Source organism: Capricornis sumatraensis, chromosome X, assembly GCF_032405125.1.
Source record: "Capricornis sumatraensis isolate serow.1 chromosome X, serow.2, whole genome shotgun sequence".
Classification (NCBI taxonomy): Eukaryota; Metazoa; Chordata; class Mammalia; order Artiodactyla; family Bovidae; genus Capricornis; species Capricornis sumatraensis.
In genome coordinates this window covers 104,869,726-104,884,560 of record NC_091092.1, presented here as the reverse complement: position 1 = coordinate 104,884,560, position 14,835 = coordinate 104,869,726, and positions in this window count along the sequence as shown.

Genomic DNA, 14,835 nt, shown 5'->3' with positions numbered 1-14,835 from the left:
TTTGAAACTTTTTGTAGTTTCTGATCAAGGCTAAGTTGCTTTAATTAGCAAGATAATTTCAACTTAAAATTATTTCTTTTTAAAATGTTTTTTTGTTTGTTTCAAGGCCATGGTCAATTTTTTTAATAATTAAATGAATTTTAGAGGTTGTTCTCGAGTTACTCTAAACATTAGGCCTCCAGTTAGTTCATCTGGAAGTTCATCCAGTAGAACTTCCTGATAAGTGGTGGAAATAATGATAGTCTACGACCAATAAGGGCTTCCCTGGTGGCTCAGTGGTAAAGAATCCACCTGCCAATGCAAGAGATGTGGGTTCGATCCCTGGGTCTGATCCCTGGGTTGGAAAGATTCCCTGGAGAAGGAAATGGCAACCCACTCCAGTGTTCTTGCCTGGAAAATCCTGTGGATTTTCCTCTTAGGCTACAGCCCATGGGGTCACAAAAGAGTTGGACATGACTTAGTGACTAAACAACACCATGACCAATGTAATTACTTCTGTATCTGGAAGTCAGTACTGTTTGGCCTTTGCCTCATGCAACCAGGGCTCCTTCCTTGGGACCCTCCACTTTAGAGGGGGCCCCATGCTGATTCTTTGTAAGGCCTTTCGATTCCCCATGAGTAAGGAATCTTCAGAACCAATAGAGTGCCCAGAGCTTGTGCCCTTCATCTATAACACACTTGGCCCTGTCCAGGTGACCCTGAGCCCATTGCAGGGATTTCGTATGCGTTTGCCCTAAGTTTATCCTCCCGATAGTGGACATGCTTAGTCAGCAGACAGGGCTTGGCCATGCAAGCTGGGCTATCCAAGGATGGTGCTTAGGTGGAAAGATAAGAAGGTGGAATGGAGGCTGGAAGTTCCCGTTTATTCTCTTGGCTTGGCCTCCCTGGGTTTCAGGGTGAACAAGTGTTTTGAAAGCCTGCAGAAAGGAAATAAGAAGTGAAAGCAGCTCAAGCTTTTAGGCCTCTTCCAGTATTGACAAATGGAGATTCCATGGTTCTTCTATTTTCCACATCCCTCAGGAGTCTCCTTGCTGCATTGAAAGAATGTTATTTAATTAATGAAATGCTGGTTAAGGAAAAGGAAAACTACATTGATATACAGGCCTTTTCCAGCTGCTTGCTATTCAGTGCTTGAACTGTAGTGATTATGGTAAAGATCTAGATGGATACATCTTCCATAAAACCATGAAGACTTCACCTCCTCAAATATTCTTTTTTTTGTTTTTTGTTTTTATTATTTTTATTATTGAGTTAGCTGTTTTCTTTTTAGTGTCAAAAGTCTTGGCCAAGTTAAAGCAGAAAACTAATGGTTGTGCATCTGTCTAAACAAAGCCTGCCAAAACCAGAACTATCTCATCAGCCCTTCCTGTTTTGGCATTCTCTATTTTTAAGAGGAAAAATTTTTATATCTTCCCATTCTTTTTCTTTTATTACTTCTTTGTCTATTGTTTCAGAATGCTTTGACTAGCAGTCTTAAAAATATATCTGCTGGTGTGCCCAACTTTAATAATCCCAAATTGGTAAGAATTTTGATTGGAGAAAGTTCTTATCATTTAGTTAAGAACAGAGTTATAGAAGGCCACTGTCTGACTATGAAGTGTCTAGAGAAAGTGCTTTCAAATCCAGTAGACAGGAAGACTGGGAAAATACTAGCAAAACTAGAGCCCAGCTCTTTTATTTTCGTGAGGAAATAAACAATGTTGGGGGTGGGGTGTTTTCTCAAATCTATTTTACTTTTCAATTCCAATCTTACTATTGTTGATATGTGCACTTTTATCAACAAGCACATTCAGTTAACAGAATGAAACTGAACATGATTCATTTGATGTTTTCAAAGGTAGAAACTAACTTTGTAGTTTTTTTTTTTTTCCCTTTTGAATACCACACTGCTGAGGCAAAGAATGTTGTAGCTTGTGGGTGAGCTCAGTAGGACCAATTAAAACCTGACTACTCTTCCGCCATGTTGAAATACCTGACAAGACTTGTTGTGTCCTTGGATAATGGCATTTTTTTTCTACTTAGCATACATCTAATTGAGGAGATTTCCTGTTTGGTAGTCAAGGAAGGATGAAAATGAAAGTACCACACTATTAGTTCTGATCAAGTTATTTAAATTGTTCACAATGTGGTGTTAATTTGAAGTCCTTTTTTTTTTTTTTTTTTTTGTAATGAAAGATATATATCGTGAAAAAACATGGCTATGTTCCCTAGCAGTCAAACTATGTGTAGAATGCAAGGAGTGTAGTTAGTGTACATTTGGTCATTCAAAACAAGGTGTAGTATCTCATGGCATCTAATTAACATAGCTGCTTGTATGGATGCTTTGGGGTATAATTTAGTTTCTGTTGTGGTAAATACTTGTTGACAGTGCTTTAATAGTTTAAGTGTTTGAGGCGTAAATGCCAGAAACTTAGATGTTTATCTCAGAAACCAGTAGCCCTTTCCATTTAGTGGGTTGGGGCACAGAGGAAAAGACCTAATCCCTGCAGCCAGTTTGGCCCCAAGCGAGAAAGCCAAACTGAGCCTGTCTTTCCAAATTTATGACATGTCACTCCACCATCTCTGCCTGGGTTGATGTGATAAGGGAAGTGATGAAGAAGGGCAAGGTATCTCTCAGGATCTTCCCACCCACTGGACACCTGAGGAGCGGGGAGGTAATCGTTGTCTTCTCATAGTAGGTTGTGGTACCTTTTTCTCTGCCTAGACAGGCAGTCAATGTTAGGTTGAAGCATATAAAATCACCATTTCTGTCAGTCTCAAATGGTTGAATAATCTCTGATTCCAGCAACTAGATGTCCCTCTGTGGACATCTTGCATCTTACATCACCTTATGAACTCGAGGTTGACCTGATTTTGAGACAGAAGGAGTGACGGACAGAAAAAGGGCAAGGTGGGCAATTATATAAAGGGAGATAAATAGAATGGAAGGAAGAGGGGACTTAAAATGAAGAGAAATGGAAAGTGGCAGAGAAGTTGTGGCAAACTGTATTTTCTCAAAGAGATGCCAGTTATTTGTGGCCCTAAATGCTCTTCCTCAACCTTGCTACCTTCCATCCAGAGTAGAATCTCTGTCTCCTCACCTTGAATTTAGGTGGGGCTTTGGTGCCGCCTTGAAAAATCCACGTGGCCATCATTTCCAAGGCCAGATCATAAAGGGTCAGGCATTTTCCTCTTATATGAGATACATGGCTGTCTCTTAAAGAGAGCCTCATCCTTGGAACCCAGATGCAGCACTGTGAGAAAGCCCAAGCCACATGGAGAGGCCACATGTAGGTGTTCTGCTGACAGCCTCACTGAGGTCCCAGCCAACTGCCATACATGTGAGCAAGCCTTCAACTGATTCTAGCCCCCAGCCTTGGAGCTACTCTAGCCAATGGCATGTGGAGCAGAGGCAAACTGTTCCCATCCATCACTGCCCAAATTTTAGACTTGTGTGCAAAATATTTTCATTCTTTTAAGCTACTATGTGGTCTGTTACTCAGCAATAGATAATGGGAACAGAGACTTTTTATTTCCAAATATCAGGAGATGGTAGAACTAAGTGAAAACAATTGAAAGTAGAATGTAATCTATGAAACAAGGTCTGTGTTTATCACATTTACCTGAGTAACAGCTTGAGATAAACCCAGAACCTTTGGAAACATTCATCTGATGGCTGATGTAGAGAATAGAAGGCTTAGAAGTGATGGATGATGACAGAGGTAAGTAGCATTTTACAGTTCTGTTAAAGCTTGACATGGTAGGCAAAATAATGGTCCCCCAAAGAGGTCTGTGTCCTAATCCTTGTAACCTTTGAATATGTCACCTACATGGCAAGGGGTGGTTAAGAGTGGCTGCAGCTGGAATTAAGATTGCTCATCACCTGACCCTTAGATGCTGAAATTATCCTGGATTATTGGGATGGGTTGAATCTAATCACAAGTCTTTCGAAATGGAAGTAGAAGGCATAAGAGCCAGAGTCAGAGTGATGCAGCATAATAAGGGCTCAATTTACCCTCAATGGCTTTGAAGATGGAGAAAGGAGCCGTGAGCCAAGAACTGTAGGCCAACTCTAGAAGCTGGGAAAGGTGAGGAAACAGAGTCTCCCTAATGCCTCCAGAAGAAACATAGCCATTCCAGCACCTTGATTTTAGCCCCATGAGACCCATCATCAACTTCTGACAGTCAGAACTGTAAGAGAGTAATTTTACATTGTTTTAAGTCACCAAGTTTGTGGGAATTTGTTACAGAAGCAATAGGTTACTAAATCACTTGGCCTCTAGCCTGTGGCCAGAAAATGAAAGGTTATATACTCTTGGCACTTAATCCATTCATTGCTTTTGGGGCTAGCTAAAATATAGAATTTCAAACACAGCAAATTGGTGAAAACAAGTCTGAAAGGTACTTTTAGTCTTCTTTTGTGAAAGAGACTTTATTTTTCTTTTAGGCTCTTGTCCTGGTGTCAGTGGCCCCGCCTAAACAGACACTAAACAGACTTATGGGGCTACCACTGTCTTACTAAAAGGTTACTTTTAGTAAAGGTAAACCTTTAAATGTCAACCTTTTACTAAAGGTTACCAAAAGGGTTCGCTTCAAACATAGCAGCATTATTACCTATTTTGTGATGAAGATCTTAGATCCACTCTCAATTTTTTAAATTCTTACTTCTTCCCCTTTAGAAGATACCCTTGGATCTTTATGTGGAACATTTATTTCTGCTGCTTTCCCATCTCACTATTATTTTTTTATTGACATTTTACATGCAACCAACTATATAGATCTGAAGTGTATAGTTTGTTAAGATCTGACAAATGCTTGCACCCATGTAACTGACACCTCGGTAAAGGTGCACAATATTCTCATCACCCCAAGAAGTTTCCTTGTGTTCTTTTCTGATCATCCCCTCCCCCTCCCCAGGCAACCACTATTCTGATTTCTATCCTTATATATTAGTTTGGCTTGTTATTGACCTTCATAGAAATTGAGTCATACAGTATGTACTCTAGGGTCTGGCTTTTTTCATTCAACACATTTCTGAGAGTCACTCATGCTTTTGCATAAGTAAGTAGTTCATTCCTTTTCACTCCTGAGCAGTATTCCATTTCATAAATTTTCACAATTTATCTATTTTCCTGTTGATGGACCTTTAGGTTGTTTCCATTTCTTATAGCTTTCAGGAATAAATATATAAATAACATTCTGGTTCAAGTCTTTTGGGAGGGGTGATAAATAGTTAGGCATGGAATTGCTAGTTCATAAGAAGGGTATATATATATTTAACTTTATAAGAAACTGTGAAAGAGTTTTCCACAGTGGTTATACCATTTACCCTCTTACCTGTAATATATGAGAGAGTTATACAGCCACATCTGATTAGTAATGTCCTCACCACTATGGCACCCCACTCCAGTACTCTTGCCTGGAGAATCCCATGGGCGGAGGAGCCTGGAGGGGTGCGGTCCATGGGGTCGCGAAGAGTCGGGCACGACTGAGTGACTTCACTTTCACTTTTAACTTTCATGCATTGGAGAAGGAAATGGCAACACACTCCGGTGTTATTGCCTGGAGAATCCCAGGGACAGGGGAGCCTGGTGGGCTGCCGTTTTATGGGGTCTCACAGAGTCGGACACGACTGAAGCAACTTAGCAGCAGCAGCAGCAGCAGTACTCCTAGTTCTCAGTGAATGGTGAGCAGTTAGTACTGGGATGGAACGTAAAGGCTTTTCAATGGAGAAACATATCAAATGTTGTCTTGGTGAACACGACAGCCATAATAACGGAGGTGGTTGTGGTGAGGGGAGGTAGAAGGAAAGGTGGTGCCCAGTAGTGAGAGAAAACCAGGATTTAGAGTCAAAGAATCTATTTAGTCTCAGTTCTGTCAGTTCATTCTGTGTATCCTGGTGAGACAGGCTGGGACCTGGGATCTTTTGCTGCAGTGCTTGCACCTGGACATCAGTTCAGTTCAGCTCAGTCGCTCAGTCGTGTCCGACTCCGTGACCCCATGAATTGCAGCACACCAGGCCTCCCTGTCCATCACCAACTCCCGGAGTTCACTCACACTCACGTCCATCGAGTCAGTGATGCCATCCAACCATCTCATCCTCTGTCATCCCCGTCTCCTCCTGCCCCCAATCCCTCCCAGCATCAGGGTCTTTTCCAGTGAGTCAACTCTTTGCATGAGGTGGCCAAAGTATTGGAGTTTCAGCTTTAGCATTAGTCCTTCCAAAGAACACCCAGGACTGATCTCCTTTAGAATGGACTGGTTGGATCTCCTTGCAGTCCAAGGGACTCTCAAGAGTCTTCTCCAACACCACAGTTAAAAAGCATCAATTCTTTGGCACTCAGCTTTCTTCATAGTCCAACTCTCACATCCATACATGACTACTGGAAAAACCATAGCCTTGACTAGACGGATCTTTATTGGTAAAGTAATGTCTCTGCTTTTGAATATGCTATCTAGGTTGGTCATAACTTTCCTTCCAAGGAGTAAGTGTCTTTTAATGTCATGGCTGCAATCACCATCTGCAGTGATTTTGGAGCCCCCCAAAATAAAGTCTGACACTGTTTCCACTGTTTCCCCATCTATTTCCCATGGAGTGATGGGACCAGATGCCATGATCTTCATTTTCTGAATGTTGAGCTTTAAGCCAACTTTTTCACTCTCCTCTTTCACCTTCATCAAGAGGCTCTTTAGTTCTTCACTTTCTGCCATAAGGGTAGTGTCATCTGCATAACTGAGGTTCTTGATATTTCTCCCAGCAATCTTGATTCCAGCTTGTGCTTCTTCCAGCCCAGCATAGAAGTTAAATAAACAGGGTGACAATATACAGCCTTGACATACTCCTTTTACTATTTGGAACCAGTCTGTTGTTCCATGTGCAGTTCTAACTGTTGCTTCCTGACGTACATATAGGTTTCTCAAGAGGCAGGTCAGGTGCTCTGGTATTCCCATTTCTTTCAGAATTTTCCACAGTTTATTGTGATCCATACAGTCCAAGGCTTGGCATAGTCAATCAAGCAGAAATAGACATTTTTCTGGAACTCTCTTGCCTTTTCAATGATCCAGCAGATGTTGGCAATTTGATCTCTGGTTCCTCTGCACCTGGACATACCTCTCCTCAAACAACAAAATACAAAGAAACTACATGGGACTAAAAACAACTGTATGCATGCACATTTGAGGCAAATTCTGGACCAAAAGATACAAAGATAGAACAACCAAGTGACACTTCTGAAGAGCTGGGAGCAAAAAAAAAAAAAAAACAACAACAACAACAACAACAGGGTGTCAGGTGCAAAAGCTGGTTACTGAGCATGCCCCTTGCACACAGCACCACCTAAGGGCTGAGCAAACCACCTAAGCCTCCCATCCAGCCTGACCCCTTGACACACTCTTACCCCCATCCCATATAAAGAACAAGCTTGCCCTTACCTTGGAGAATGAGCAAGGGAACCTGTTACTTGTTCTCACTTTCCCCTTGCTACAGCAGGAGCCATAATAAAGCCTTACCCTGAATTTCTTGTCTGGCCTGTAGTCAATTTCTATTGATGGGGGTGGCCAAGAACCCTGGTTGGTGTCACTAGGTAAGTTGACTTTTTGGATGTTCGTTTTTCCAAATGAGGATACTCCCCACAGGTTTCATAGTAATAGTGATGAATTACCATTCAGTGCACACTTATTATATATACTTTCTTCTTTTTATGAAGTCCTTACCATGAGTGATGCACACCTGTGTTATCTCACTTTCTACCCACAAAACCTCCGTGAAGTACGTATTGGTGTTTTCCTCATTTTACAGAGAGCAAATTGTGTCAAAGACTGCTTGTTGTTTCCCAACATCTGTTCTCTCCTTATCCTTCCAACTTCAGCTGGGAACTGGGTGACCACAAATAAAAGCTCTAATTCTCAGTTTCCCTTACAGCTAGGAGTGACCACGTGACAAGGCTGTAGCCAATGAGCTGAAAGCAGGAGTTTCACATCTGACTTTCAAAAGGTATCTTTAAAGGATAGGAGAGTACCTTTGTTCCTTTCTCCTTCTTGTTGAATGGAATGGCATGAGATGGCTGGAGCTCCAGCAGCCATTTTAGCTAATAAGGTAGCAGCAACATGTTCAGAACAAAACAACAGGAGAGAAGGAACCTGGGTTTCTGATTGTCATGGATGACCTACCTCTGAACTTCATTTTCAAAAGCCAAAAGGAAACTGCTATCTTGTTTAAGCCACTTCCATGTCTGTTGCTCATGGCCAAATCTAATCCTAATACTGAAAGAAGGGTTTAAAGAAGTTGTTACAAGGAAAACCAAACCTTTAAGATATTACAAAGATTAAATTATAACTTGTAAAATCTTAAAGTAAGTGTTTGCTAGTTACTAATTAAATATGAGGACCAGAGAAAGGAGAAAAAGGAAACTCTTGAGGAAGGAGTTCCTTATCTTTCACCTGATTAGTTCATTTAGGTGTCATAAGACAATGCAGTCAAATTTTGGATTATTCTATTTAATCTGTGAATATTTCAGGCCTCTTTTTCTTTCTTCTCTTTTTTCTTCCTTCCTTTACTTCACTGCTCATTAGTATATACGGTGAGGAGAATTCACACTAGCTGCTTCAGAATCTTGTTAAAAACTCTCATAAAGAGCAAAAATTCAATCTCAAAGCAACCATTCCTGAATTGGGGCTGACAGCAAGTTGAGAAGGCAGCTAAAGCAACTGGAATGGCTCCCAGCCCCACCCCTCCCCCAGTGTGATGCTGGAAAGCAGAACAAACATGAAGTAGGGTGCGAGCGCAGGGGTGGCTGGGAGAGAAGTTCCAAAACGCTCTGTACCTGCTCAACACAAACTCAGAAGGAACACATTTCTACGACAAAAGACCTTGTCTCTCTCCCTCCCTCTTTCCCTCCTTTCTTTCCTTCTGTGTTAAGGTGTACTGGAAACAAATGCAAGAGCTCAGATGTGGTTCCAGGCATTTCCAGTCTAGCAGGGAAAACCATTTGTAGACAAACAATCTAGCAACACCATGAAAGAGATAACGGAGCTATGCAGGGCACGGGGAACATGTGCAGCAATGCTTCATTCAGTAAATATTTGTTGGGCAACTGCTATGAACCAGATCTTGGGCTATGTGCTGGTGACCATAGTGAGCGTTACGCAGTCCCTGCCTTAAATGTTTGCCATCCAGAGGATACAGACAAGGAAACGGGCAATTACTACGCAGCCTAATAGGTGCTATTAGAGGTGGGTGCAGGGTGCTATGAGAGCTCAGAAGAGAGGCCCCAAACCAGGCCTGGGGACCCAGAAACAGTCTAGTTTATGCTGGGATCTGATGGAACAGCATGGATTAGCCAGGTGACAATGGGGCTGGCATGGATTATCTGGGGCTATGCCTGAGAACTTTGCAGCAAAGATGGGTAAAGGGTGAGAGATGAGGATGACACATAAGCAACATTATGAAGAGACTTTAAAAATGTGCTAAGGCTCTGCCTCTTGATATGATGCACTGAGAAGGATGTGTCATTTTCATGACTGTCCTGCCCAACAGGCACAACCAAAATCTACCCATGAGGAAACACCAGAGAAATCCAAACTGAGGGGCATTATACAAAATAACTGCTTTATACTCTTTGAAAGTGTCCATATCATAAAAGGCAAAGAATGAAGAACTGTTCCAGAATAAAAGAGACAGGAAAACTGAATGCCACATGTGATCCTGGATTAGCTCCCGGGCCAGTAATGCCAACAACATCTCTATCTACATCTCTATCTCTTTTGCTATGAAGGAGAAAAAGGACAATTTGTTCAACTGAAAAAAATGTAAAGTTTGTATATTACATAGTTGTTTTGTAACAGTGTTAATTTTCTGATTGTAATAACTGTGTTACAGTTATATAAGTGATTGTTCTCATTCCTAGGAAAATATACACTGAAGTATTTATGGGTAAAAGAGTATTATTTTTACAATGTATTGTCTCTCTCTCTCTCTCTACATATATATATATATAAATTCCATCGACAGAGGAGCCTGGCTGGGTATAGTCCATGGGGGTCACAAAGAGTCAGACATGACTGAGTGACTAACACACACACACACAAACACACACACACAAACACACACACACACCACTGTATATGCTGTATTGTATTAACACTTTTGAAAATTTGAATTGTGCCCAGAAGGGAATGTTCAGTATAATTATATATATTGTATAACCCACACATATTTATATATTAGTATGTGTGTGTGTTAGTCATGTAGTCAGTGCAGGAGACCCAGGTTCAATCCCTGGGTTGGGAAGATCTCCTGGAGAAGGGAATGGCTACCCACTTCAGTATTCTTGCCTGGAGAATTCCATGGACTGAGGAGCCTGGTGGGCTACAGTCCATGGGGTCGCAAAGAGTTGGACACGCCTGAGTGACTGACACTTTCACTTTCATAGCTCTCTCCATATAGAGATAGTAGTAAAATGGATGTCTGGGTGAGGGGTATATGGAAAGTTTTTGTACTATTCTTCCAAATTTTCTGTGAGTCAGAAATTATTTCCAAACAAAGAGTTAAAAAACTACACTTAGCACTTTGGGCTGAATCCAAGGACAATAGGAAATGGTGGCCATCGGAGGGGTTTGTGCTTTCAAATGCGGAGAAGTGAATAGTGCAGTCTGCAGTGGTTGTATCGCCAGCTCAGAGGTTCTTGTGATAATGCAGGTGAGCAATGCTGGTGGCCTCGAATAAAGTGATGGCAATGGATGAGAGAAGTAGATGGCTAAAGGGGATTTCTAAAGTAGAAATCAGAGGACATGATGGGATGTTATGGAGATTATGGAGAGGTTCGAGTGAGGGTGGGATTTTTTTGGATTCTTCCTGGAGTCATTGAGTAGATCTGCACTGACTTTGTGAGCTAAGCACCAGAAGCAAAGGAGCAGATTTTAGGGGAGGAGGGGATGATTTTAATTACCTTGTCAACAAGGCAGCTCTAGCTACAGCTTTCCTCATCTAAGTTGATGGCAACTCCAACCTTCCAGTTGCTGAGGCCCAAATCTTTGGAGGTACCCTTGATTCTTCTCTTTCTGTCACATCTATCTGGAAATCTTGATGGCTCTGTATTCATCAAATGCCAGATGTCTAACCTCTTCTCACCACCGTTACTAATATTATGCTGGTTCAAGCCACCATGATATCCTATCTGGATTATGTCATAGCTTCTTAACGGGTTTCTCTGCATCTATACATTTTTATGTATTAATACAATTACCAGATAGATATTATTGAAACATTAATCATATCATGTTACTCCTCTGATCCAAACTCTGCAACAGCCCCCAACATCTCTCTGTGTAATAGCTGATGTCCTTCTGAAGGCCTTTAAGACTGCCTGGAGTGCCTTCCAGTACCACTCGATCTCATCTCTTACTTACCCCCTGTTCACTCTGTTCCAGCCACATCAGCCACTTTAATTCTCCTTAAACTTGCAAGACACACGCCAGCATTGAGACCCTTGTTTTCACTGTCCTCTTTTCTAGAACAGTCTTTTCTCAGATATCAATATAACTAAAATTACAAGGACTTAGAATCTCTCTGCACAGAGGAAATATGAAGCCAAAGTGTCCAGGGATGCTACTGTGTGACCCCATGGTGTGCCATCAGGCTCCTAGCTCAGAAATTTACTCCTTAAGGATACTTCATGGCACAAGGTAGATGGCTGGAGCCCTGGATAGCATGTTCATATTTCACACTCCCGGCAGGAGGGTGGGCAGAAAGAAACTCTCAGTTGAGTCAGTTCCTTATGAACAGCAATCCTCGCCCTTCCACAAATAATTCTGTGTAGAGTTTATTGGTTACATCTTATTCACAACTTACTTTTAAAGCCTTTGGAAGGACTATGGCTTTACATTGAGAGACATATTTAGTTGCTAAGAATGCTGAAAAATGCACTTGTTTATTTCAGGTGGCAACGTGCCCAGCTAAAAATTAGAGTCGTGTTCCTAAGGAGAAAGGGGAGACTGTATTTTGGCAAAGGTAGCTAGCAGGCTTTGCCACAGATATCTTGTTTCTAACGGTGATGACTCCACCACTACCTTATCCTCTGCCAGCACAGTCACAGGGCCTGAGGCCATACTGCCCATTTCATTGTGGGTGGGCGGTGGGGAGCCTGGGTTTCAAGCCACACTGGTGCGGTAGTCAGAAGGACAGACAGGCTGAGAGAGAGGGCGGGGGGCAGCAGGGAAGCCCTGGACACGGAGGAAGGGGAAGGGGAAACACAGGCAGGAATCAGAGCTCTGATCTTTGATGAGTCTAAGACTAAACTGAGGTTTGAGTCTTATGGTTGTGTTTATCCATGTGTCTCTTTCTGCTGTAATCATTCACACTGTGTGGGATCTGGCATAAGATATAGGTGTTCTGCTAGGCTTGCGGATGAAATGTTCAGTTTCTTGTGTTTCCCGTTCCTTTTGCATTTTCATTTCCGTCTAGGATATTGGTAGTGCTTTTTAGCCATGTGCTATTATTTATTGTGACTTGTAAGAAGAGCCCCAAGTGAAGGCGAAGCTCTGCCGACAAGAGGTAGAAAGGGCTTACGTTACCATAAATTATAATTATATATTTCCTGAGATGTAAATTTTTCGTGATGGCATCATTGACTCAATGGACATGAGTTTGAGTAAACTCCGGGAGTTGGTGATGGACAGGGAGGCCTGGTGTGCTGCAGTCCATGGGGTCACAAAGAGTCGGACACGACTGAGCAACTGAACTGAACTGAACTGAAACTTTTTCGTGAAAGGAATGTATAATGTATCTGTTTTAAAAAACTAGCAGAATTGAGGGATTGTGGAAGTTAAAAAAAAAAAAAGATAAACACCGGGAGATTCAGTTCAGCTCAATTCAGTCACTCAGTCGTGTCCGACTCTTTGCAACTCCATGGACTACAGCAGGCCAGGCCTCCCTGTCCATCACCAACTCCTGGAGTCCACCCAAACCCATGTCCATTGAGTCAGTGATGCCATCCAACCATCTCATCCTCTGTCATCCCCATCTTCTCCTACCCTCAGTCTTTCCCAGCATCAGGGTCTTTTCAAATGAGTCAGCTCTTCGCATCAGGTGGCCAAAGTATTGGAGTTTCAGCTTCAACATCAGTGCTTCCAATGAACACCCAGGGCTGACCTCCTTTAGCATGGACTGGTTGGATCTCCTTTCAGTCCAAGGGACTCTCAAAAGTCTTCTCCAACACCACAGTTCAAAAGCATCAATTCTACGGCACTCAGCTTTCTTTATACTCCAACTCTCACATCCATGCATGACCACTGGAGAAACCATAGCCTTGACTAGACGGACCTTTATTGGCAAAATGTCTCTGGTTTTGAATATGCTATCTAGGCTGGTCATAACTTTCCTTCCAAGGAGTAAGCATCTTTTAATTTCATGGCTGCAATCACCATCTGCAGTCATTTTGGAGCTCCAAAAAATAAAGTCAGCCACTGTTTCCCCATCTATTTGCCATGAAGTGACGGGACTGGATGCCATGATCTTAGTTTTCTGAATGCTGAGTTTTAAGCCAACTTTTTCACTCTCCTCTTTCACTTTCATCAAGATGCTCTTTAGTTCTTTTTCACTTTCTGCCATAAGGGTGGTGTCATCTGCATATCTGAGGTTATTGATATTTCTCCCTGCAATCTTGATTCCAGCTTGTGCTTCCTCCAGCCCAGGGTTTCTCATGATGTACTCTGCACAGAAGTTAAATAAGGAGGGTGACAATATACAGCCTTGACGTACTCCTTTTCCTATTTGGAACCAGTCTGTTGTTCCATGTCCAGTTCTAACCGTTGCTTCCTGACCTGCATACAGGTTTTTCAAGAAGCAGGTCAGGTGGTCTGGTATTCCCATCTCTTTCAGAATTTTCCACAGTTTTTTGTGATCCACACAAAGGCTTTGGCATAGTCATTTCATAGAATTTGACATGTTCACATATACCTTTAAAAATCAAGGCAGGCAAAGTATACATCTTGGAGTATAGCCCATAGAAAAATTTCCTTAGGGATAGCGAATATTCTCCAATCACTGGGTATCTCTGTGGGAGTGATAGGAGGAATTCTACTTTTATTATCTCCTTTCAAAATGGTTGGTTTGTATCATTTTTTAAAATGTACCTCAAATTGCACCCTCAAACCCAACACAGTACAAATAGCCAAGAGGCCTCTAGATTGGCTCTGTTCAAAATCCCAGGGCACAATAATCAGGCTATGGCTAACATAGATGATTTGTTCTAAAATGTTCAATTCATATCAAGATTGACCATGCAAATATCCATTTAGGGGAAGACTGGGGAAAGAATAAAGAACACCATTTTAAGTGTGGAATAGTGGGCAATGAAGATGGTTCCAAACTTTTTTGCCAACAGTGCTATGGACACGTGGAAAAACATTGCAATGTATGTTGAATAATAAGCGAAAAAAGAAGGTGGGAGATGGGGGCTGAACCATGGAGAAAAGGAGGCAAAGAAGATGAGCCAGCATGACTGGCATGGAAAGCAGCTCTGCCGATAGCAAGCAGACCACGAGGAAGCCCAGCATCGCTGGGCAGGACACACCTGCTGCTGAGGAGACGGGGGTGGGGCATCCACATGCAAGGAGAGAGCTAAGGTATACATGAAGAGAAGACAGGGGTCACTCAGCATACCTCCTCTGGAAGATGCCTCCCAGAAAGACAGAAAGAAACATCTTGCTATCTAGGATCCAACACATTCCCATCTCAGCAAGCTAATTCCTACCCTCAAAGATGTATTTGTAAATGTGAAGAAATGGCCTAGTTCTATAGTATGATGTCTGGTAGGAATTCTAGCCTTTTCTCGGTATAGGTCAGTTTCTTACTAACAA